The sequence below is a fragment of the Aphelocoma coerulescens genome, chromosome 1, assembly GCF_041296385.1.
Source record: "Aphelocoma coerulescens isolate FSJ_1873_10779 chromosome 1, UR_Acoe_1.0, whole genome shotgun sequence".
Taxonomy (NCBI): domain Eukaryota; kingdom Metazoa; phylum Chordata; class Aves; order Passeriformes; family Corvidae; genus Aphelocoma; species Aphelocoma coerulescens.
Window position 1 is genome coordinate 113,193,995 of NC_091013.1, and position 24,624 is coordinate 113,218,618.

The window sequence follows — 24,624 nt, forward strand, 5'->3', positions numbered from 1 at the left end:
GAGCTCAAACCCACCTTTGCAAATGCCTCCTTAAATTCAAAAATATGCTGCAATTACTGGCAAAGTGTTTCACTCTGTCTGTGTGTGGGTAGCAGCATGTGTGCACTATAACTTTCTCAAAATTTCAGCAAAGAAACATTTTAGGATTTTAGACCAGCTCAGTTGTACTACCAGCAGCCCCAGTCCCATTAATAAAAGCATATAAAAACATATGCCAGACTAAATTTGTTCTCTCTTATAATAAGAAAATTTAAACATAACTATTTTATTATTATGAATGCAAAAGAGTTTAGATAATGAATGTGTTTGGAGTCAGGTGAGTAGATTTAGTAAGACCATGGAGCTGCTGGGTGAAGTCAGAGCAGGGACAGAACACTGGGGACAACTGTTTCAAATGCGCTGACATTTGACATTGACCTATCTGTCAGTACACTGCCCTTCACAGTGGAGCTCAAAATTGCATCATGAAGCCATGATCATTCCTCTCAACAGGTAACCTAATACTGGAACACTTCTCAGAAAAATTACAGAATTTATAAAGCAAAAAAAGCAGTAGAAATGCTGTTTTTCTCTACCGCCATATGAAATAAAGAAGGGCATAACAGCGGTATGTGACTGTGTTGCTGAGCTCAGAGGTTAGGTTTCTTCAGCTTGTGCTTAATACTGTGCTTATGAAAGTTACTCAAAGTATCAGCAATTAAATAGCCAAAGAAGATTATCATATCTGTCTAGTTATATGATAAGGATTACAAACAAATGCAAATTAAGATCTTTGGGTTCTTTGAACAGCAGTCAGAAAAAGCCTATAGGACCAACAATTCCCACTAGATAGGGAATACACAGGGCAGGGAAGTTACTGAATGTGTTAATTGTGGCACTGGTTATCTAAATCTTTTAGAAGCTCTTTTAAATTGCAGGGTTATGCTATCAGTTTTCTTTGAGGCAGGAGAGTTGCATCTAAACACTTAACTGAAGGCAGCTGTGAGCAAAGATCTTTTGGGGATACTTTCTGAGCAGCTTTTGCCTCTCAAGTGCTACAAATTCAAAGAAAAACAAAAGAAAAGTCTATTTTGGAATCATGCTCTCATATAAGCTCAAAAATATCATACCACAGCATCATAAGCCTTATTCTAAATAGAAATATTAAACTGGGAATACAGGAATAGTCACAGGCTATCACAGGTCGCCTTGTTCATATTGCTATCATGTTAATTGATTCGGCCTTTAATTACTTGGTTTGGCCTTAAATCGAGGAAACATACAAATTACTACCTTCTGCTTTTAGTTTATCTGCTTATTCTCTCACCATTTCCTGCTACACTGTGAATTGTCACCAGGCCTTAAAAACAGATCCCCAGAGTCATATAAAATTTCTTCCGCTTAAAAAATTTCTCCCAATTCCTGGAAAGTAGTGGCAAAAAAAAAAAAAAAAAAAAAAAAAAAAAAAAAAAAAAATCTGCTCTTGCTCCATTAAGTTTTACTAATTCCCATAGTTAGTGTTATTAATATGAAGGATGCTCATTATGCATATTTATTTTGTGGTGTAGTACTGAGGCTATGTTAAAGCTTGGTTTATATCTTTCTTCACCCAACTGAATGTTTAAGTTCTCTTTAATGGTCTATTTGGCACCTGAGCTCATATAAATATTTCATTAGAATATAGGCTGAGAAGCATTTTGACAATCCTCTTTAAAATACAGTAATTGTAAGGGGACTGTCAGGTGAAGAGGGAAAAAAAAAAATACAACAAACCCTTCCAGTAATTTCAGATGTGGCAGAATTCTACTTGGAAACACATAATATATTTTCTAAAGCACATGCTGCTTCTGCTTCTTACTGTAAGTTTTATGATCACCCACCATACTAAAGAATCACTTCTCAAAAACCATCACTAGGTGTTTTAATGTTATGATAGCCTTTGAGCTTTCTACTACCAGACAAAGCATTTTGAATTATTGTCTTGCCTTTTTCAAGCCAGATACCTCAGTTTCTAAGGCCTGTTTTAAACTTGATTTATTTTTTTTACTCATAGTAACTTTCCAGCAAGAGCTCTGTACTGACTTTGGCACTTTGAAGAACATATCAAAGAGTCATTTTTGGGTCAAAAATTTTCAGTAGAGAGCTTTATACCTAATCATATCACTTTTTTTACGTCTAGTAATTTGCTCCTTTGAATTACCTCTATAAGTATTCCATAAGCAAAATAATGCAGGCTGCTTAGTCACTGCTGTCATACAGCAAAAGATATTCCCAATTACCCCAGCATGTAGCTTGATTAATTTACTTCTCCCTGAGTTCCAAAAGAAACTAAAGATGTAGAAAGTCAACCCAAAACAGCCATAAGCTTGCATAATTTATGCAAATAAAGCAGACATGCACTCATCTAAAGGCAGGAAAGAGATGAGAAACTAAAAAGTATCTACTTGACTTCAATATTTCAGAGAGTAAAATGGTTTACCTTTTACTGTAACTGCATCACAAATATTTCCCACTTTTAGTATAGCCCCCAGTCCTTTAAAAGAAAAAATCAGGAGGTGAAGCAGACAAGACAAAAAGTAATTGTATAGTTTGGTTCATTATTAAACTGAAATTTATTTAAGGTCAAGGTTATGTTTTCCAAAACACCCATTCCCTAATAAAAGGAAGTTTTAGGTAAGAGCACTTTCTACAGCTGAAATCATCACAGATTTGCAGGTAAACTCGATCTGTCTCAAGCTGGTATAGAAATTGTGCAAAATTTGTGTCTTAAGTACTGCAATCCAAGGTTATTGTCTCATTTAACTACTTTTCTTTCTTAGTGATACAAGTGAGGAAATATTATTTCTGTAGTGTATTACTATTTATGATTCCATGAAGGGCAACACATTTCCCTGCAATAAAACAGAAAAAGACTGATAAACTTGAGAAGAGTTTTCCTTTGGGGCATTTCATTGTGGAGGTTTGAAAATTGGTCCATTATCTCTAAGGAATATTTCAGGAAAAATGGCATTTTATAGTAAACAGCATTGGAAGACAGCAAACATTTAAGGATTTCCATCCCTACAATTAACTTCCTAAAGTTAGTTTTGAGGCCATATATTAGGACTTCAGGGAAGATTTTCCAGTAAGTCACAGGATAGTTTAATTTCACATCATGACCTGTCTAAGCTGGGAGCAGCTCAGCATTGCCCAACAACAACCGACTGCACTTCCCATCCTTCATTCCCAACTTGAAAGACCTGGTGGACATTAGAGGTGGGTGTGGGGGGGTGTGTGTGTGTGTCAGGGTGTAGTTTTGTGTGCACCTAAGGAGAGGCAAGAAACAAAAATAGAAGTGGTAGCTTAAATTTGCTTATATCTGCTGACAAGCATCAGGTTCATGTCATAAGCTTAAAGATACCAGAAATTTGCTTTTAAGCTCCAAGAGCTAACCTAATCACAGGTCATGTGTATAGTAGTATAGTCCCCCCTTCTTTTTTTTTTTTTCTTTCCAACATTAAAAGATTTTTGAAAACTTAGTGTTGATCCTCACAAATAATTTTACACCAAAAATTTGCAAAGAAGCAAGCCTATCATAAATACTTTTAAAAAAGAAACATTTTCGCTTAACTTTTCTATGCAACTTGACATAAAAATCACAAAAGCAGACAAAAATATGACAGAACAGAACTCATGAAGATTTTATCTGCTCATGGAAAATGAACTTCCTCCATCAGCACTCACATAATTTTCCAGTTACAATAAATAATAGGTAGAAGTAGCCCATCCATTTTCAAAATGAAACAAGAACCTATTAATTGCAGTTCTTCAATTTAACACCCACTCTTCTGAATGATTCTGTAACTACAAGGCATTTCTGTTTCTTAAGTGATCTGAGGTAATAGTCAAACTGCAAGACAAAAGATTTAATCTGCTGACCAAGTTTCCAATTCTGTTGAATACATAAAGGAATCAAAGAAAAAGTCCAAAAAGTCAAAACGTTTAACCATAGCATAAATTGCGGGCAAAATTGTCTCAACTTGAGAATTTTTACATTATTTCATTTGCCCATCCCATCTCCCTGAAGTCTTTCAACCCAGGATGCCTGGCACAGTGTTCATGCACAAGCACACCCCAAGTAAAACTTGGTCATTTCCCTCACTTAAGTCTGAGAGAAAAAAAAAAAAAAAGTGTCTTTGACCATGTAAGAAAGAAAAGTAATTTTAACTCTTATGAGCTGAATGAAGGGTTAGGAAGGAGTGTGCACAGCAGCTTTTTTGACTGCAGCCACAGCATAAATATTTTATAACTGAAAAGAAAAGGCTGCTTGGTATTTTGTTAGTTTATCCTATAGTTCCTAACAGTTGAAATACCTCAAGTCTTGCTAGTTTGGATCCAAACCTCACTTATCTTCTTACTGTTGTTGTGTCCTACCCAGCAAATACAGTGTATATGATAGTATTTCCTTTGGTAAATTGCTGTGTACCAGGAAGCCTGCAAAATATCTCTGCACATATTGAGACAATTTTTAGAAGCCATTATCCATAGCCATTTCACTGTAGACACACCAGTAGATCATCTCTTTTTCTGGCATAGTTGGAACAGTTCTAGTAATTCCAGTATTTAGAGGAAAAGCTATATATATATATATATATTTTTTTTTTTTTTTGGTGAGATAATAAGATATATAAAAATATGCACATATTCCTATGGATTTATATCAGTTTGGTGAAAATTTAGCTATGCAGATAGACAGAATATTAGAGGTTAGGATTTCAGAAGTAAAAAGTTAAAAATAAATATTAGTGTCACTCATTCTTAAGGGAAATAACATACAAGAAATAAACTAATATTGTCATATAGTCAAGGTATTAAATCAATTTCAAGAAATGGGTTCATCTTTTGGCATAATTCCAATTACTCAAAGAGGAGCCCAAATCCTGTTTCTCAATAACAAGAAAAAAAAGTCAAAGTAACATACTCAGTATGGAGTTTGAAAAACAAGGTTTTTGATCTGTTTTGGGTTTGGTTTTTTTTTTTTTTTAGACCTACAATGCTATTTAGCACACCGTGATTTAAGTTAAATTGCAATCTGTAAAGAGGATTATTATCCCACTGTTCCTGCCACGGATTCTTAATGGCCACTTCTTTCCAGACCTCAAGAGTCATTCAAGATAAGAGAACAACTTGATAAACACTGTCTGTTCAGCTGCAGTCTCATCTCTTCCATCTGCAGCTTTTTTTTTTTTTTTTTTTTTTTTTGTATGGCTGGAGACAGTTTTGACCTCCCCAGTACCTTAAACCTGCATTTCCCACACTGGTCCCTCACAATATGCAAAAGTCTGGCTGAACAACAGAGACCAGCAAGAGCAATCACAGCTCCACATGAAAACATGCTACCTTTAGAATGAGGAAAAGGTCAGACATAGCCCTAGGACCCCAAGAGTGACATTATACCATAACAGAACACATTTCTGCCTGTTCCAGAGTCTCTCTGGAGTTTTTAAAGTAAAAGACACAGCAAACTCGTGGGCTTGTGGAGCTGTCTGTGAACGTGACAGATGAAGCACTCTCCTAGCACTACCTCCTGCAGCCAGTAATAAAATCAGGGTCAAGGCTTTCCTTTCAGCCTTGCTTGCCTCTTGATCTACCTGAAGCTCATGGGCCAGAACCAACAAGCCCAAAATGCCTCAGAGACACCGACCCCATGGGTAAGGTAGCAGGGGCAACCTACAGTAGAACAGACCTATATCTCTATCTATCCATAAAATAGCAACAAATCCCATTCAATGATTAACTTTTCTCCTCCAAGGCTATTATTGCTCATGCATCCATATCATTAGAAGAGCCTTTTATAGGGATCTAATAGCCAAGGTGTACGATTTGTTTTCAGGTTTTAAACCAAATTAAACATGACTGTACAAAATATTTGATTTTGATGCTTCTTTGTGCTTTCTGAAATTAAGACATACTTTTGATTTGAAAATATATTTGTTCCCTTCCAATATGTGTTGATGATTTGTACTTTTCTTTGGCAGTTCAGTCCACTTCTAGAGAAGTATCACATTGGAGCAGGTGCTAAATTTGTCAACTAAAAATAGGATCCTCACTTTGTTTTCTGGCAAACTTCTGAGAGCAAGAGAGGAACAAGCCTGCTGGTCAGCAACACTATCTCACCTGGACACTATTGCTAGTGACGAATACAGATTTTGGGCACAGCTTCATCAGGTAGGAAAGAAACACCTTTTCCCCTTATGAAATATTCATTCCTGTATGGTGGTCAAAGCAAAAAAGGAAAGCTTTCAGGAGAGTTAGATCAACCTTAAAGTTTTTAGACGAGGTACATCATAAAAGGAAAGTAAAGAAAGCTTAAATTCAAAGGGTTATTAAAAGATCTAAGAAATCCTGCTGGCTCAACTTCTATAGCACTATTAATAAAGATGCTTTTGTAGGTAAGATAAAGAAAAAAAAAGATTAAAAGGAGCAATGGATGAGGGGATGATTTTAGACTGTATGCAATGTAAAAGGTGAAACTTATTCTCTGAATACTATCATATTATGGACATTTTGCTAATATTAGCTGTGATGACATAAAATCTGATTTTCTGATTGTCAGAAAGTGACTTCTGGTACATATTTAATTTTGTTCTTAAAGATGGATTTGCTTTACACTGTCAGATGCACAGTTAATCAAATATAAAATGTGAAAATACTTTCCCCAGTTTCCCAATTTCTTTACCAGGTCTGGATAAATTTGGTTTGCTAATGTTTTAAGCATACACAAGATAAATCTTGAGCTGTAATTTTCAAATTAATCTAAATGTCAAGGCTCTCTGCTTGTTAGTCAATGAGTGGAGTATTTTTAGTGTTCTTATATGTCCAATATAAACTCTTCTGAGGAGTACCTACAATTTTTTAATATTAAAAGGGTGAGTGATCAGAGCCCTATGTTTGTCCTATAGGGTCTGGCAATGTCTATGTCATCTGGTTTTGCTTGAAAGGCACCAGTTGTCCCATGTTCTTTTACCAGGTAATTCTTGCTTCTCTCTTCATTTTCTTGATCTCCTACCACGGAGATTTATTTTATTTTATTATTTTACATGAAGTCTAAATCACCCTCAGTTTACAAAAACACACTTCAGTTATGAGTTTTACTGTGCATTACTGCAAAGAAACTAGAGAGAGAATGGAAAACAATATGTTACATTTCTGCAGAGACTTTTCCCTGCCCCATTTTTTTATAACTTGCAAGAAATCTTCTGCAACAAAAAGGATAAGAGACATAAATAAACCAATGCTGAGTAAAACAGAAAGCATGACTCAGTGACAAGTTTCCACAAAACAACAAAATCAGCAAAAAAAAAGTAGCTACAGCAAAGCCAAAAGTTATGCACATTTAACCACAAGCCTCAATTAACTGCAGTCACCTCACATTTTCCTGCAAGCAGAGAGAAGTGTCCAATTCACCTAAAATTGACCTTTTACTGCAGAAAATGATGGTTTGATTAACTCTGGCTGAGTTGATAAGTGCCTCACTTAGGGCCTATAGCTTGTTGTAGCTCCCAGCTCACTCTCTCTGCTCCCACTGGCTCCATTGTGTGAAAGTGAATTTGAAGGACCAGGGCACACCAGCTCCTGCCTTGAGTGCTCCACCAGCACATGACAGAAGGGTGCCACCCTCTTAGGGATAGAAATTAAAACCACTGAGCAAAAGAAAACCCTCCACACCATGCCAATGCTGCCAAAGTCAAACTTGCAAATGGAAAAATAAAGCTAGTTACAAGCAGGATATTTCCTAATAGAATTAGGCCAAGGATATCAATGTCAAAATTAGCAAAGCACTGTGACATAAGTAAAACATATTTGCCCTGTTTTTGGAAGCTGTTTTCCGCATCCAAGAAAATTAAAATCTGACTTTCTCTGTTATTGAGTTGACACCAATTGTGCAGGTTTGTGTTTGCTGAGGTCAAGTTAGTTCCCTTCACAGTGGCTGGCATGTGGCTGTGCTTTGGATTTGTGCTGGACAAAGGCTTGATGTTTTTGTTATTTCTGAGCAGAGCTTACACAAAGCCAAGATCTTTTCTGCTTTTCATACTGCCATGCTGGCAGGGAGGCTGGGGGTGTCTGGGAGGAGACACAGCCAGGACAGGTGACCCAAAGTGACCAAAGGGATGTTCCAGACCATGTGACATCCTGCTCGTATATAAAGTGGGGGGATTTGGGAGGAGGCTTGAGTGATGGCATTTTCCTTCCAAAGTAACCATTACATGTGATAGGGCCCCGCTCTCCTGGGGATGGGGATGCCAATGGGAAGCAGAGATTTCATTCCTTGCTTTGCTTGCTTGCATGACTTTTGCTTTCCCTATTAAACTGTCTCTCTCAAATCACCAGTTTTCTAGCTTTTAGCCTTTCAATTTTCTCCCTGATCCCATTGGTGTGGGAGTGAGCAAGCTGCTGCCTTGGCTGCTGGCTGGGGCTAAAACACACTGCCTTACGAGGCTCTTGGTGTATCCCTTAATTTCCCTCTTTACTACCTGCAGTAAACCTGAGTGAGATATAAGGGAATGCAGGACAGACTTCTGTCATCCTGTAGAGAATTATCTGTTTTACAGCAATAGAGTTAAAAAAATCCAGCCCTAAAATGATCCACTTTTTCTCTTGGAAATGAGGTAAAGTACTGAGCTTCATCAGAGCAGATAAAAATAAGAAAGAATAAATAAGAATTATTTTTAATCAGATGGGTTGTTAATACTTATTTTAGAATACTAAAATTAAGCTAAGAACTCTACAAAGTAACTATAAGGGTATTGCAAAAAATATTCTCTCATTCAGTTCTAGACAACTTTAGCTTAATAAAATTTTCATGTGTTCTGATCTTGGACTCACTGACTAAGCAGTCACATAAATAAAATTTTAGAGGGTTAGGTTTTAGAGGTAGGATCTTTATTCCAGTAAAAATCCGAGACAAGAGCATCCTATGCTACAAAGCAAAGGATAATTTTTATAAATTTAAATAGCAGTAACTAGGAATTACAACTGTGTAAGCCTAAGAGGAGCTAGGAGTGCTTTATCCAAATGATCTCTTTCTTGCAAAATCCCATTGAATCTACCATGTACCTTTGTAGTGTCATATCTAACAGCAGTAGAAAGTGAGTATCAAACTAGGCATAAATTGCATGTACAAGAGCAGCTCTTACAAGCCTTTTAAGTCAGTAGTGGAGCAGTTCTGGCAATGGAGGGTCTTCTAAAGTAGAATTACAATCTTCATGGGTTAGTGAAGCAACAGAAAGATAATTTCTACATGCTATTTTTGTAGTGTGTATGCAAAGGAAGAAAGTGGGAGGAAAACACAAATGGACTTAAACATATTGATTTACCAAAGGAAAAAAAAATGCAGACCAAATATGAAACAAGATTCTATTTTTAGAGTAACTAAACTGAAAATGCAGGTTAGATGAAGATTTCTCTTACACTAAACCTGTGGAGAGTAAAGAGGAACAAGAATTCCTTCTCTAGCATCTCCCATAATTTTTTCTGCAGTTTCCCCTCCAAATATCACAACTTATAAACTGTGGGCAAGTCCACAGCTGTCACAGAAAAAGGTTGCATCCAAGGCCAGAAAAACTGAGGTTTCCACATGAGAAATTGTAGCCAAGTACTTTGAAGAAGCAGCTGGTGGAGAATGGGGGAGGAGGGAGCAGCAGAGCAGGGAAATTTAGGCAGAATCTTTTTAGCCACTGAGGTGTTACTGAGTCTTGCAGGCCCACTCTCCAAAATATCATCACATTACCAGCTCCACCTGGCTTTACCTATTAAATGCAGAGAAATAACACATCCACCTTCATACAGGTCAGGAATCAAAGGATCATTAATGTTGGAAAAGACCTGTAAGAACATCCAGACCAACCATTAACCTAATACTGCCATGCCCACCACTAAACCATGTCTCTGAGCACAGCACTTACACATTTCTGAAATTCTTATGTGACTAGCAGCAAGGAGCTCCAACCCTAGCAGTCTCTAGAGCTCCATGCTTCAGCCTCATCCATGCAGTTATCTCAAGCTGACGAGGAGTTTTCTTCCACTACCCACTACTGCCACACTAAAGGCAGATTTCATTACCTCCCACAGTGTCCTGGCCAGTTCTTGTACACTTTAGCAGACTTGGTTAGGTTTGGTTTTTTGGAGTTTTTTTTCCATTAAATAAATATTAGGCAGTATTTCTAAATGCCACTTCAATTATTTTTCAAGCCACACAAATTCAGACCAAACAGGAATTGTATGTTACTCCTCTGTGTTTCAAGATGTATCGAAGCCCCACTTCAAATTAGACATTCCCAAACCCAGCAATCTGAAATGGCTTCCTCACTTGTCCTCTGCTCTATATTTAATGTTTTACTCCTCTGTTATTCTTCAGAACTATTCTGAAATAATTAAGAGAGATTAATTAATCAGTGTTTTGAATATTGATTTTCAAAATATGCTACCTCATGATTCTAAAACAAGCCTAACAGATTTTTTTTCTAGCTTTTTCATGAACAAGCATCCTTGATTTAGCTCTAAACAGAAGTTTCATACATTTGAAATGGTGTTAGAGCTTCCTTTGTTGTTCTTACCTGCCCTCTGCTTTAAGCCGCTTAATGGCCTGAGCCCCTTTGAAACCACAGCTCTGTCATTAAGCACTAAATAAGTGTTTGATGTGCTTGGTTTGGTGTTTCCCTACACTCCCTCTACCCATGCACTGACATTTGTCCCTTTCTTAGGCCACAGAGTGAAACCAAGTCTATTAAGCTGCAACTAAGAAAATATAGGGAAAGAAAAATAAAATCTCCCGTACAGAATACAGAACCATCCCTGACAAGAGAAATATAGATGATTTCCTTCTGAAATCTGTGAATTTTCTTAATTTTCTTGCTTATATAAAGTAATTAGTAAATAGTGGGGGGGGAGGGGTATGTTTGTAAAAATTATTCACAAATAAACATCTCCTTTCTAATGAATCTAATGTTTCAAAAGATCTCCTGCAGATATAGGTAGGTTACATGAACATTTGCCATTGTCATTTTGTCAGCTAGATTCTCCAATCAAGCTCCTGTTCTGTTGCATGTTGTAAAGAGGGTATATCTGGGTATGTTCTTGTTAGACTTTAAAGACCAAGTAATAGGAAAAGGTAAGTAAATGTGTACAATATAAATGGAAGGAGTAACATCCATAAAAAGCCCCAAGTTTACTTCCACTATGCTGAACTGCAAAATATTAATCATCTGGTTAATCTTGAATAGAAAATGTAGTTTAGGACTAAGACTAACTGCAAATGTCAGAACACCACAGATGAAAACATTTTGATAGACCAATAAACACATTTAGGACCTTATGCTGTGGTTAATTTTAGCAATTTTGCCTCAGTCAGAAGCAGCACTTGGTTTACAAATATTTAGTAGGTCAAGTATGAAGTGTCCTTTGGAAAATTCTGTGTAGAACATTTTAATAATAAACTAAACATTTGTCCTAATCTTATTCTAAATAAACACACAAAGACAACATAATCCTTCAGAATTAACCTTTGATCAAATACAAGTACTCAGTAAAAAACGAGTAGCTCTTTCTCAGCTCATTTTCTTTGCCTTAGGATATTACTTAGCAGGTTTTTTTAAACGTAGTTTAGACTCAAAGATGCGTCCAATTCCAAGCTCTTCTCTACAGAAACATACCAAGGAGTAGCCCCCATTCTTCAGCATAAAAACAGAAGAACAAGCAGAGATGTGTGCCCTAAAAACCTTAGGTGCCAAAAGCTGTTCCTAATATACCACCACAGATTTCTCCATGCCTGATTTGAGTCATCACAATGAATATTTCTGAATGGAATTCATCAGGTTTAGAGGGAACAGGTTCTGCGTAAGAGCCACACATGTCACTTAAATTGGGAGGAAAAAAGTGATTAAGTGGCATGGATTAGGCGGACTTTTTTCAAAGTAGTCCAGAAACAAGGTTCCTAAAGTAAGAGCAGAACAGCCAAACCCCAAAGAGTTGTACTACAAAGCTTTTTTAAGGTGATTATGAATATCACCTTTCTTTCTAAACATTAATAGAATAAATTCAGGTAAGCCTGAAAATTTCCTCTTTTCTCGAACTCTCATTTCATTTTCTAATTTCCTTGTATTAATACAGCTGTGGAGAATCACCTTTCCAAGAAACAGACAATAAGGGCTCAACCAAATTGCCATCTTTCCTTCCATTGCTGCTGAAGCTGGAGGGCGTGTGCACCTTATCTCATTACCTGAGCAGATGGGGAGGCTTATTCCAGTTCTCAGAAGCCTGATTACATAGGTGGCATGCAGGGAAAGCTAATCAGAGGATCCTTTCTGCTAAGTGAGTCCTGGCTTGTGGTTGACAATAGAGTGAAATCAGCAGAACAGAGATGGACTTCCAGAAGCTTGTTCTACTAATAATGACAATCTGTGGCTTATGAAGCAGGAATGTGCTGAAAATACTCAAAAGATTAACTGAAAGAGAGGAAATATTAACTGTGAACTCCATGGCTTTTCTCAATAAGTGTCAAAACCTCAAAGCGATTGAAACATTGTTTTTTGCATTTAATATTTGCAACGCTGTGATAGTAGCAATGAGATAATTATAGCACTTCTGCTACCAAGGCCATGATTCACCCAAGCCAAACATCAAGTCATTATTTGTGTCATTCCACTAGAAGGGGTGAGGAGGGCTAGAGGGAAGAGGAGAGCACTGGGAGCTTTTTACTTTGAGATGCTGTTTACAGAAGCAGAATATTTGTTTCCAGCACAAAGCATTTTGCACCTCATGCAACTGAATTACTGTGGAATTTTTTTCTACCTCCATCTTTTGGGGTTTTTTTCTCCTCCCTACATCTTGTTAATGACCAACTCAAATACCAATGCAACAAGCAAGAAGGCAGCACACGAAGGGCACAGTCAAGATGTCAATTTGTGAAGTGCCCCAGTTTTTCAACCTGAAATACTGCAGGCTCTATTTATTTATTTAGCTATTTCGTGGTGATAATGCACAGTATAAGTTTTCATGTGGTGAAGATAACCATGCCACATGATGTGGCTTTGGGGTTTTTAATAGGGCATCTGTGCTATCTGTGTAGTTATAGGGGAACCCATTTTCCAAACATCATCCATGGCTTTCAGAGATATGGCAATTAATCCCCTTAAGTAAAAAACATTTCCTGGATTGTGCTGTGGGATCGCTTAAAAAGTATTTTTGCACAAAATGAATCACGCAATATATCAGCAGTATCATAAATTAAACAGGTACTTCCTGTTCATCAAAATTATCCAAAACTTTAGTCTACATACCAATTCAGCAACAATCTGGAATAACCCATGTTTCAGAAAGCATTGTCTCAAGTTGGAAGTAAAATCTGGCCTTTAATATTGTCTGAATGATGTCCAGGAAAATAGACAGGAAACTTTACTACTTGTAAATCCAAGGTGACCAAGTCTCTCTCCTCTTTTCAGTTGCTATGCTGCACAATATAAAGTACAGTAGTAGGCTGTAAGATGCATGAAGAAAATTTTTGGTGGCATTAGGTGCTGGTAAAACTCCAAAGCAAACACTGTTCCATTTTTGGGCACTGTGATTCAAGGAAAATACAAAACACTTGGGGCTGGACTAGGAAAGAATTTTGAGAGGAGTGAAAATTGTGATCAAGTCTGAAAGGAAATGAGGTAGTTCGGTCTAACAGATGGTGAAGGAAGATGTGTGTAACAGCTTTTCTATCTTGTACAAGTTAAAATATTTATTAGTAGAGAATAAACATTTCTTCACATCTGATGAAGATAAGTAGTGGGTTTAATAGCAGCAAGGGACTTCCAGGTGAAGTACATAGCACTATGGATGGCTAAGTACTGGGAGTGCCTAGGGAGGCAGCCAAATCTCCATTATTACATTTAGAACAAGCTAGATAAATATGCATCAGGAATAGCATAGGAAGACCTGATTCTACCTTTGGGCTGAAAGTGAAAAGTGACCTCTTCAAAATCTCTTCCAAGTTGATTTTACAGAATTTCTGCTAGGATTCCTTGCTATCTGGCCTTCTCAGACCCCAGCAAGCTCCTTGCTTGAATGCACGACAGGTTTTCACTGTTATCCAGATGAGAAACTAGCAATTGACTCAGGTCTTGCCATGCTGAGATGCCAGAAGTTTGCTGGCAAGTCAGCACTATTAGTGGAAAAATCCTTTGAGAGTTCTGCAGTAGTACAAGATTTAAAAGCTTGAATTTATGAACAAAGATGTCCAATCGTAAATGTGGACTTGCTGTGTTTACAGCACTTCAGCATGTTTTACATCAAAGCACATAAAGCCCATTTCATGCCACTAATCCTCATTTATAAGGCAACTTAATTCAAAACAACTTTATATTAGTAATATATGTTCCATGTGCTCAGCTGGATGGGATTTTGTTAGTATTGAGTTTGTAATCATATAGATAGAAATAATTGCACCACATACAAAGGTAACATTGTGCCACACTGGATCACAAACAGAACTCAATTAGGACTTGCACAACATTCCTTATTACTTTTATTATCTTCTCATAGGTATTCTACACAGAAAATCTGTAATTATTTCAAAATCTGTTTTTATTTTCATAGTCCTTCATTGCCTGAACTAGATGACAATTTTCTCAGGAGCAAGGATGACAAAGCAATATAAACCTTCCTTAAGAAACCAGAACATTGCAAATCCCACTGTTCTTCAAGTGCAAACTTCATCTCCTCACTTGGTAATTAAGTATATAAATCAGGATTAATACATTAAAAAAAGTAATAATCTAAAATATTACTGAAGAAACACTTTTCATGTTTTCCAGCTGTGAAGAGAAAGGCCAAATTACACAATTCCAAATACTTTTGCTGCTTAATACATTGCTTGAAAAAGCAGTAATAGATAGTAGCTAATCAGACCTGGGGAACATAAACAATTTTTTAAAATTCCAGACATAATTTTGCATACTATTTGGTGCATTCTTGAAAAGACTCAAGAGGGATTAATTCATCCACATATACTCCAAATTCCTGAAAAAAAACTTGGAGGAAATTTTACTAGTATTTTCATAAAAACAGCTAACTCTGAAAATCAACGTCACCTCAAGGAAGCCAAACACATGAAAGGCTTAAGCACTTTAACCTTTGGTTGAAAGAACATGTCTGGAGCTTTAATCTCTAGCAGGAAAAGGAGAAGCTTCCAGCACATTGAAAGCTGTTAATTAAGTTCAAGACAAAAGTTATCAAGTTAGAACAAGCTGCAAGAAGGTCTACTCAAAGATGTGCAGAGTATCTATAGATACAGCCCAACAAGGATATCTTAAGACATGAATGGCTATGACTCATAAAGGTAGTTATATTAAGAAATCATTACTCTGTGGGGTAATTCAGCTTGGATAGAACATGACAGTGTGGCAAACAGTGCTTCCAATACCACAAACTACCTCACATCAATCAAACCTGGGCATTTTCATGGTACAATTTTATGCCACAGAAATGTGTCTTAAGTGAACATGAGTCACGTAGCCTAGCAACAGAAAACACAAGAGAGGATACTTCTCTTTAGCATGGAAGTTGTAGGAGGATTAATTAAAAAAAAAAAAAAAGGCAAAGAACCACCCAACATGACCAACCCACAGAAGACAAAAGAAGAAGAGAGACATAAGAAAAAGCTGGGAGCATATTGCCTGTGAAAAAGTGACAAGTTTAACTGTATTTAGAAAATTAGAAGGAGAGTTAGAATAGCATCTCAGTAAGAATGGAGGGGAGCAGACAAAAATTTAGAAGACTACTCCAAATGAATAGCTTTAATGCTGACTACACACCAGCTGACACCTTTACTTGTATAGGCCGAGCAGTGACGGGTTCACCAAATGATAAGAATTGATGAAGTATAAATTCAAAAGCTGTTCCTACTGAATGAGATAAAGGATGTAGACAGGAAGGAGCAAAATATGAATACAGGAAGGAACTGAAACACATTACGCCTGAATTGCTTCCAAAATGACCTGAAATCACACTTCACAGAATAAATTTTGCAGCTAATGTGAAAGGAGGTATACATCTTCTGAAGAGAAATGGTGCCCTTCACATCAGCTCCCTCACACACACACCCAGCTTGAAAGCAAGGTGGCAGAAAAGGACCTGTGTGTCATGATGAACAATAGAATATGTTAACCTATTTTTTTTCAGTGAAGCTCATAACTTGTCATTTTTCAGATGCAACCACGATACTTACATTAAAAAAGTAAAATTTCATAGCTTTGTGTAACAAGTATAAAATAAACAAAAAAACCCCAAACAACCACAATGAAACAAAACACACAAAGCATCAAGAAAAGCCACCCAAAACAGTATAAGATATTTCATACATCACTAAATGTTGAACTTTACACTGGTAAAAAATTTCATCTGCCATAGTTGTGACTGCATTTTCAGGAAATTCACTAATTTTAATGGAAGTTCATGGTGTTTACTACACTGCAGAATACAGCCAAACTGAATGTCACCACTGAATTTTCTCATCCTTATTCAGCATTCCTCATCAGTTTACTAAGTTAATTGACAAATGTTTATGACAATTTTCACTTGAACAGAGTCCATCAATAATTTAAGAAGAAATAAAGTGTTGCTAGTAAAATGGACTCCTTTCTCAGAGACCTTTCCCTTCATTTCCTCCATATTAAAGCTGGCACATCACAAAGTGACACATGAATTTTATGAGGATTGATTCATGCCAGTCTCTGAAGAGTAATTAAGTTCAATAAAGGCCTGTCAATATCATTTGGTATCAGTTGTCACTTTATATCATGTATAAAAGGTCCAGATGCACACAGAGATGGACAAAAACTGCAAGAACAGAAAGTGGATTTCAGCTGGGACAGGGAGGTGGTAAATATTAAACACTAGGGCTGAAGTCATTGCCTCACCTTAAAAACAGTTGTGAACCACCCCTAAAGGCCAGTCCTCAGTCGGTAGCCAAAAGCACAAATACTCCCAAAAAGAAAGGTTAAAACTTTCCTTTCTCCAAAGGACACACATTCCATGCTCAACCATCTTCGGATCCAAGCCTTCTAAATCTTTTTAAAGCATTGGAAGAGGATAAGAGAAAGAAAACATATAAAAGGAATATTGTCCTTTTTTCCCCTCAAGTAAGCATACGGTTTCATGCTTAACACAGGCACCTGCATGACAAGAGCCATAAACCCAAATTCACACTCCAAGCTTTGGGCTAGTTATCCTATCTCCTGGATGAAGTGTTTCAAATAAGACTGCAGATAAAAAGAACCCACAGCAACAATCCTTTCAAAACTGTTTTGGAAGCAAGAAGATCCTTCTGTTCTGTCAGCAAGCCGGAGGTTCTAAGCAGTTAGAAAGCACATAAACACTTACATCACGATGAAGCAGTGTTGCAAGCCACTGGTAGCAGCACTCCACGTGCTTTAATCCCAGCAAGAACACCAAGTAAAGAGAGATAAAACTCAACCCCCAGCCTTTGCTTTACAGCACTTGCCCATTAACCAATCCCATTGAGATGGAGTCAGAGACCTTTCTGGAGAAGGCTGCCTGTGAAAGTGCTCCACCCTTCCCCTGAGTTTTAATTCACACTTTCTGATTAATACAGCTGTACCAGAAGCTGAGGACTACATGGCTTAGTGGGGAGCATCTGCCCTTTCAAGGTTAAATAAGCTAAAGTTAATTGAATATAAGAAACTCAAACTGCAAGTGGGAAGGCTCATGCAGGGATGTTAAGAAAAGAGAGGACATGCTAAGTTAAAAAAAAAAGGCTTTGCATGTGGAAACATAGTAGGGCCTCTAGGATACATAGACCTGAACATTTAACAAAATAGTAGGTGCCCAAGGATGAAGTTAGGGGGCTTTTTTGTTACATTTGAAGTTTCAGAGCAGGAACAGTGGGTGCTGATAAAGAATAGCTGTTAGCTAAGAGACTTTGGTATGCAGCAGGTGATCCAATAGAAAAAATGAGAGTAAGTTTCAGCTTTTGGAAAAAGGAGTGATGGCTCCGTGCAGTACAGTGGAAGTTGGGTGATGAGTTTTTTCATGGGCTGCTAGATGGCTCATTCATACTGTCATGACAGACAGAAGCTAAATACTCTTAAAATCCTGCTGTTAAGTGCCTAACTCCCTTATGTCCTTTTTTTCTTTCCTACCTCAGAACAGATCTTCTGGCCAAATTGTGATTGGGCCCAGATGAACAATCTGAATTGGAATTACTTTATTATGTATGATATTCATCTCATAATGAACCATTACTCACCATTTTATATTCTCATATTCCTATCAATGATCTAGAAAAGAAAGGTTTATCTACAACCTGTCCATTTCATTTAGGATGTAGTTCTCGAGATTTCATTTGCAGATCACTGGAGGCACAGAGAGTAGTTCTTTGTTTTTTTAAGGAAATCATTGTTCTGTATATAGTGAGGTTTTTTAGAAGTCATACTTCATAATGACTTTTAGAACTTTTTAGGTGATTTCATGACCAATTAATCTGAAATCCCTGTACAGTTTCTCTTTTTTTTTGTGCTTGGAATAGCAGCTCCACATCTGTTGCTGGTAACTTTAGAGTGATTGTTCAATTTTGACCACAACTTACAAAACAGCAACAAATAAAATAACAGAGGCCAAAGTGAAATGAAAAAGAGGGGTTTGGTCTGTGACATTTTCAGCCAATAGGGGAGATTTAATATTAGCAAATGCAAAACCTTGTGGCAAAGAAAATGGAAGAATACATATAGAAAGAGGCAAGCATCACAATCAATGTAAGTTAAAACATGGCAAGGGAATATTCTCTTTTTTTTTTTTTTTTTTTTCCTTATGTTTTATGGCAGAAAGGGTTTAAATCCAATACAATTTTTCAAAAATTGTTGATTCTTTCAAGGTTCTTCTGCCTGTTATAAAACCTGCAGGGGGGAACATCTACATAACACCTTGATGTCTTCATTAAGGCATTATCTATTCTAAGAACATTCTCATTATCATGATCATCATTAACATGTTTTATAGCATGTTCATTTGTTTTTCCTCCTTCTGAAATGTTAATCAAAGATTAAATTTACTGTAATTTACTGTAAATCAATCAAAAAACATTTTCTTCATTTTAACTTTAATCACAAAGTGTTGCACTGTGTCATAAATGAAATACAAAAAATACTGAGTCATTGTTGTCAGTTCTTTTAATAATAATAATGTGAAAAACCTTGAAGTTTATAGCACTACTAATTTGAGCATAATGTACAGTTACTTTTAATTTTTTTAACTAATATCTTTTATAAAAAATATCACTTCTTTAAATTTTTTTTATTTCCAACTTTCCAACTTAATAATATATTTGAAAATTCAAAGACTGGTATATTAGAAAGTTTGTTACTAATCCCAAAAAATATACTAAGAGTCCACTGAATTAAAATGAGCAGGCTAGCTCATGAACAGCTGCCCTTAAGGAAGAAACTCATTTAAAAATCAACTTATAACCAATTTAATTTCAGTTACTCTTCTGGCTGCATTGTTAGAAATATTTGGCAAAATATTTTAATCTTATTCTTACACTTGAAAAAACTTCGACATAAATCAGGCCCAAATTTTCTGATACCTAAGTATCATAAACACTCCTCAAAATCCAATGGAAATGCTGGACTGTCATGCATATAAACATTTAGCTGGAGTGTGCACAGAGAAGACTCAAAGCCACCTTCAAGAATACTGCCATAGTTTTAGAAAGTGAAAGTGTACTTTATATTAGTTTCATGACAGTAACGTTGAGTTTATGGCCTCAAAAGGAGAGAGCAGATTCTGAGTGACAGACAATTGTAACTGTCTTTGAAAGTGTGGTGAGCTGACCTTTTCTGGCTGGCAGATGCCAACCCAGCCACTCTCTCACTCCCATTCCTCAAAAGCGCAGGAGGAGAAAATATGGAAAAGCTCATAGGTCAAGATGAAAACAGGGAGATTGCATATGAGTTATCACCATGGGCAAAACAGACTTCGTTTGGGGAAAATTAATTTAATGCATCACTTATGGGATTACAAATGGAGTAGGACTGTGAGAAATAAAACCACGTCATCTTACCATTACCCCTTCCTTCTTCCTTGGCTCAGCTTCATTCCTTTGTGGAATCTTCTGCCTCCTTTCCCTGAGTGGTGCAGGGAGATGGGACAGGGGAGTTGTGGTTAGTTCATAACACTTCAGCTCTCCTGCTCCTTTTTCCTCAAGAAGTTCCCATGCTCCAGTGTGGGGTCCCTCCCATGGGAACCAGATCTTCACAAACTGCTCCAATGAAAGTCCTTTGCACAGGCTGCAGTTCTTCAAGAATTGCTCCAGCATTGATCCTCTCCTAGGGGTAAAGTCCATCAGGCACAGACACCTCCAGTATTGTTCTCTCACAGGCTGCAGTTTCTGCCAGAACACCAGCTCCTGTATGAGTTCCTCTTTTGCCAGGAGCTTGCTCCTCCCTGGGGTCCTCCATAGGTTGCAGCTTCCTCCAGGGAATATCTGCCTGCTCCAGCATGGGGTCCTCCATGGGCTCATATCTACTGGCCAGTGGTTACAGGGAATAACTGCTCTGGCATGAGGTTCTCAAAGGCTGCATGGACATCTGCAGCACCTCCTGCCCCGGCTCATTCTCCCACCATAGATCTCACAGAGCTCTTCCTCACACTTTCCCCTCAGTTCCCACAGATGGCCAGCACTTTGTCCTTCCTCACACAATCTTTCCCTGAGTCACCACTGCTGTGACTGCAGGACTCAGCTGCGCCCTGGAGTGGCTCTGGAACAATGTGTGTCTGGGGCACAGAGAGCATTCCACTCTGCAGTCCTTGAACACACAGCACTCTGAGCCTTAACTTTCAGATTTTTAATAGAATAGTTGAATGTCGTCAAATTAGAGAGTTTCCTGCTAGTATGAAAAATTATAAAAGAATTTCGCCACTCTATTTTAATCATATTGGTTTTTGTCCATGCTCATTTCAGCATAAAAGTACTTCCTTCGTGCTACACTTTAACTCCAAATTACCATCCAGCTTCAGCTAAGGAATTGGAAATCAATTCCTAAAACATTATTTTGATGACAAATAAATGATACGCAATTCACAACAAGCAAACTGAAAACTTTTGGACAGAAAAATCAACATAAATATTTGTGTACATACTAATGGAAAATAAGCTACATTCCAGTCTTCCTGAATTATATGCAAATTCTTATTCCAGAGTACAGAATAATTTGTGCAGAAAATATTTATTCTACATGTACTATGGGTATAAAATTGTATAAAAATATATGATAACCTTGATTCAGATACTTGATAAGTAGCTAGCACAAAATATAGATCTGAGAAAATCCTGTGTGAATATTTGTTATCTCCTATGGCTTGGATCTGCTAATATGCTGAAATACAGACTGTGTTGGAAGAAAATAAGCAAACAAATAATTGTTTGTTGAGCATGCTGATAGCATGATGAACAGATCAGTTATTAATGCTAAAAAGCATCATACATAGGATATGCACACAGCTCCCAAAAGGTAGAGGTGGAAGGAAAATAGTTTTCCTGTTGTGTCTATATTAAAATTTTCTATTCTATGGATATCTTTTCTTTTTTCATAGTGTCAGAAAGACGATGGGAAATATATCCATTAATGATCTGCTGAAAATACCAGAGTAAATGCTGCCCCTAGGTTTTGCTCATTCCCAGATATCCAGGCTGCAGAGGACAAGTTAATGTACAAAAAAGTGTAATTGGCTGGACCCTGAGAACTGAGAACATTATCTAGAGACAGAATTGTAGCTCCCCAAAGTTCCTATCTGAAGGTCCAAGAAATGAAAGCACTGAGCGTGGGGTAAATTAAAATCTCAAAAGGGAATTATGTACCTGGAAAAAATTCATAGTTGTAATTCATTTTTTCTTACCTGAAAAAGAGGTTTCAAAATAACAGAATGAGAAAAAAAAAAAAAATAGTGTTTCCTTTTGTAAAAACTAATGGAGACAAAAATCTTAGTCATAAATACGAAGTTTGACCTGCTCTGTACAAGCCCTATTTTTTCTCAGTAATGGAACAACACTTAGAAGGAAAGGTTCCCACAGCAAATTGGCTAATTCGAGTGATCTGAAGAGTTCATATAATGCAGTTTGCATTTCTTCATCCTTCAGTGTCTCATCATTTGTCAGTGAACACAATGAGAAGAGAGCAAAAGACAGCCAAAGCTGCAGACGTGACAATGTGCTCTGGCAGAGGAACAGAGGGGTACAATTAGGTGGGATCTAGAGGCTGTTAGTAGAGGCAGCAAGGCAAATTAGTAGTGTAAAAAGTGATCTATTATTCCTTAGTGAACAGTGCTGCAATTATTTTCTCTCTCTTTATGGCAGGTCTTCCCCCCCCCCCCCCCCCCCCCCCGCCCCTCCTGGCTTTTTAATTTTGCCATAGCATTAACTGAGTGAAAGTTTTGTCAGGGTTGTACCTAATATGGCTGGTGAACTTCTCTCTTATATTTCACAGGCAGAAATTTGCTTGCACTCACTGTGCATTATTTGTGGAAACTTTGAGATATTTAGAATCAGTGGGTCTCATTAGCAGAATAGTAAGAGGTGCTGCCCCACCAGGTCACTGCAGGCAGAGTGATTTTACAGGTCACAAAAAGTTTGCATGTATTTCTCTTTTCCTATGCAGACAAAGCTTGTGGGCAGAAAAAACTATGAGAAATCTTGTTGGTCCACTAGCCCTACAATTTAGAAATAGGGTGGAAATGAAAGGAGCACACATTGGTAGGTGTCCTTTTTATTTTGCTATAAAGTTCAGTACTTTGTGACTTTTTCCCTGACAATACCAATCACTTAGGAAATGCACGTTTCTAAAACAACGGCACGTTTCAATAAAAATAGCGATGCGCGTTAGGGGGTAGCAGGGAAAAAAGAAAGACGGGAAGTAAATTTTTAGCTATCTTTAGATGGAAAATGCAAGTCACTGCAAGATGGCAAAATTAATGGGTTCCACTTAACTTGAGATAGCTGAGTGAGCCTGCTGCCTGACAGCCATTAGTGAGTCTGGGCTGAAAATCCTTAGCTGGAGGACACCATCTGGTAAGCACCATACAAACAAAACCGAATGCCTTGGAGCACTTGGAGCGTGGAGGCAATAGCAAGCAAGAGGCAAAACTGGAGTTTGGGAAATAGACAGCGTTTCAAGCTGAGTTACTCAGACTGAGTGATTCATTTCTATACACGCTTCAGCCTTGTAGAAACACCAGCACAGCCTTTCCTCAGGAATTTCTGGATAAAGAAAAAGTAAAGAAAGCTAGATCCTGTGTCCTGTAATCATCCTGAGAAATGCAGTTCTCTGTGAATAACTTAGGGAATAAGACAGTGGGAATCAGAGCAGTGCAACTGACCTTAAGACAATCCTGCAACTGAATACATCTCTTAAACCTATCAGAAGAGAAATAAAAATATCATATATGTTTAACAATTATTTTTAATCAGAGAAGTATCTTACTTTGAGAGAAGTTCTATAATCTTCAATGGGTTACTCATGATGATGATCATGATAATAATAAAAAATATGGTTCATTTGGATTATTTTTTCACTGATATATTGAAGGGATGTGGTAAGATCCCACTACCGAGCTGCACATCTATATTTGTATTATCTATTTTCAGTATCTTTGTATTTCTTAAGAGATTGTCACATGTAGAGCTTCACAGTTCAAAGGATTGAAAGCATAAATCCTCAAAAATTGAGGAAAAAAAAAAAAGAGAAAAATTTCTTATTGTTAGATTATTTGTTTTGATTGTTTTGGGGTTTTTGGCTGGCTTTTTTTTTTTGTGATAAGACCTTTCCAAGGAAAGGAGATAATACTTTCAAAATCATACTAGTGCCCAGGCTAAAGCTGACAAAGAAAAGTCTTTCTGAAAGGATTTAGACATAAAATAAATGGTTCTATATCTGTTATCAGGTTTCCAAATTTATAAATTTACCTAATAGTCACTTATATCATGCTTTAAACATTCTTTCATAAGTGACATCATACATATCTAATTTGAAGTAAAACATATTACATGACTTTTTTCTTTTTTATCCATGGATGAACTCCCTTTCATAACATTGCAAAAAGATTTCTACTCAAAATCTTTTTTGGGAAAAGGAAAGATACCATCTACATGGCAATTATGATTTACTGTTATTTCAATTAACAGTTTAACAGTCCAAATAATTAATCAATATTTTTAAAAACCCTCTTTGGTAATAAAACTAGCATACAAATCTTCCTCATATTTACCTTTTTTTTTCTGGCACTAAACTCTCTTTCCTTTGGAAAAGCTTCAGTCTTGGTCAATGACGTTGGGAAAGGGAGGGATGTAGAAGAGTTTATTAGCAGCATCCTGAGGTCCTTACTGGGAGGAATATCATGTCCATTCTGGCAGTTCCTCTGAAAGCCAAGGAAAATACATATTAGATTTACATATTTCAAGACAGAAAACATGGAATCATTTAGGCTTTAAAAGAGAATAATTGAGTAAGAAAATTTTCTAATACTTGTTCAGCTAAAATATATTCACTAGGTTTTGGTTTTGATGTCGTTGTAATGTGAGACACACTGGGACAAGAGGCAGACTTTCCTATTGAT

At 37.0% G+C, this 24,624-nt stretch overlaps 1 long non-coding RNA gene across 1 annotated transcript in view; it reads right to left on the minus strand.

Annotated features, from left to right (window-relative positions):
- Window positions 1–17,567, minus strand: part of LOC138114888 (uncharacterized) — a 53,257-nt gene extending 35,690 nt beyond the window's left edge. Inside the window, exon 1 of the long non-coding RNA XR_011152867.1 lies at window positions 17,380–17,567. This is a non-coding gene — a long non-coding RNA (uncharacterized lncRNA). The remainder of the gene's footprint in view (window positions 1–17,379) is intronic.
- Window positions 17,568–24,624: the final 7,057 nt, after the last annotated feature.